Source organism: Hylaeus anthracinus, unplaced genomic scaffold (assembly GCF_026225885.1).
Source record: "Hylaeus anthracinus isolate JK02 unplaced genomic scaffold, UHH_iyHylAnth1.0_haploid 11754, whole genome shotgun sequence".
NCBI classification, from domain to species: Eukaryota; Metazoa; Arthropoda; class Insecta; order Hymenoptera; family Colletidae; genus Hylaeus; species Hylaeus anthracinus.
The window spans coordinates 10,009-12,235 of NW_026534127.1; the positions used below are offsets into that span (position 1 = coordinate 10,009).

The following is a 2,227-nucleotide window of genomic DNA, read 5'->3' on the forward strand; positions in this document are numbered from 1 at the left end:
GACGTCCTCTGAATGTCAGTATCTGAGAAAAGAAAATTTGACGTTAAACTAGATGAAATTCTCCGTACCATGAACTAGGATCTTTCAAAAATATTGAAAATTAACAAAGTGACAATGGTTTGAAAATAAAATTCCCTTATTGCTAAAAAAAACGCTCGTTTTTTGCTTGGAAAACTTGCAATTGTTATAATATTAAAAAGATCCTAGTTCCTGGTACGAAGAATTTTATCTAGTTTAACGTCAAATTTTCTTTTCTCTGATACTGACATTCTGAAGACGTCTACAACTGAAGCCGATTGATAACTTCATTCTTGGAGGCGCAACGTATAACTCGAGTTAGACTCGATATTTTTGCGTGAAATTTTTTGTATTTTCTTATTAAAAGTGTCAAAATATATTCTTCAAATTTGCAAATGATTATCTGCTTGGTCTTTTCTTTTTAGCCTTGGGAAATCACCTCCCTTTCATACCCGAGAAACTAGTCTAGCCCCTTAATAGTAATTCTTAATGTTCTACACATCCAGAATAAACATAATATATAAAAGATGTACAGTTTCTATTGTAATGCTTGGACAAATGGTAAGAATGCAATTTCTTATTTGCACGTTTTCTGTATTATATAGTAGAAGGTACAGTTCTCATTATCTTCTTCTATCTTTAAATAAATACTTGATTACTTAAAGTTTATATATCCAAAAAAATGTTATAATAATGAGATGGTTATTTAATTGATAGAAAAAACGAAAGGGAAAGGAGGCAATAAGAGCGAATACATACAATTCATATGGAATTACTTTATTAATTACAAACATTTATTCATTCCATGCATGCATTAATGATTAATATAAATATGTGAAAATTTATTTCTAATCATACTAACGTAGATCACACCGCATCATCTTATTCTTCAATAATCTGTAACACATAGAAGAAACCATATTTTAATCGCACATTAACATAGGGTTTAAAATAAAAATAGAAATTACAATTTTCATATGAACACTACATACAGATCCTTCCGTTGTACTCTCTGGCAGATCATAGTATTTCAACTGCTTAATTGGAATAGTCTACACTAACGTACATCACATCACATCATCTTATGCTTCAATAATCTGTAACACATACAAACCATATTTTAGGTACAAATTAACATGGAGCTTAAAATAAAAATAGAAATCATAATTTTCATACACACATTATACATGGATCACTTAACTTAATTTCTTCTGTTGTACACTCCGTCTAGTTGTAGTATTTTTTTAATTTAACTGGCTACTTTTCCTTCTTAAAACAACCGATTCATCCCTTCATTTCCTCTTATTTTTGGATGACTGTAACTGTCTAGATCAATCGAAGACTGTAGAAACAGAAAATGCACAAAAATTTACAACGATACTGCATATATACTTTAAGCATACAAAACTACTTATCAAATAATGGAAAGCACTATCTACTTTTAATTGTGGATTTTACTTACTCTTTTGTTGAAGGATCCTATATGGTCCTAAAAAGATAGCAGTATTGAAGTTCATTGTCATGTCGCACTGGTAAAGACTACTATGGTTCTAATGCGTGCACATATGTAATACAAGGCGTGTAATGGCTATTAATACAGATCAAAGTGCAAAACTGCTTTTTCTTGTAAATTACCATTAGATACCAGCTGATCATCAACAACATATCACAGGACTCGAGTAATGGGACCTTCAAATATACAATCCCACTAAAAAGAGTTCCGTGTCACGTTCATTGATCTGATTTATTATCATCTTAATCATCCTTGAAAAATCAATCATTTTCTCCTCGGTTATTATCTTATTTCTGCCTTATGTACACAGATAACTACTCCAAATTAATATTTTAAATGTACAAAACCCAGTATTGACATAAAAATTATAGCGTTAAATATGCAATACTTCCAGCAAAGTTTCAAATACAAAGTGTATAAGCAAAATAGCGTGTAAGCATAATTTTCATACAATTTTTATCTATAGATCACTTAATTCCTTTCATTGCGCACTGTGTTAAGATATGATATTTTGACTGACCAACTATTTACTACACATACTATTTCCTCACTCTAACCTATATCTGTCAAATGATGTATACAGATGGTTCCTATTTCAACAAAATAAAGATTTACCTAAATTTGTTTTATAAGATGCACACACAAACACGATTTATAAATATTTGTTTCCACCAAAGCACGGAAGATTTTTCATCA

General features: G+C 30.2%; 1 long non-coding RNA gene across 1 annotated transcript; it reads right to left on the reverse strand.

Annotated features, from left to right (window-relative positions):
* Positions 1 to 773: 773 nt before the first annotated feature.
* On the reverse strand, positions 774 to 2,227 carry LOC128896605 (uncharacterized). The gene is made up of 4 exons (XR_008462039.1): positions 2,147 to 2,227; positions 1,481 to 1,845; positions 1,011 to 1,115; positions 774 to 915 (listed from the first exon to the last, which is right to left on the reverse strand). It is a non-coding gene; the product is annotated as an uncharacterized LOC128896605 (long non-coding RNA).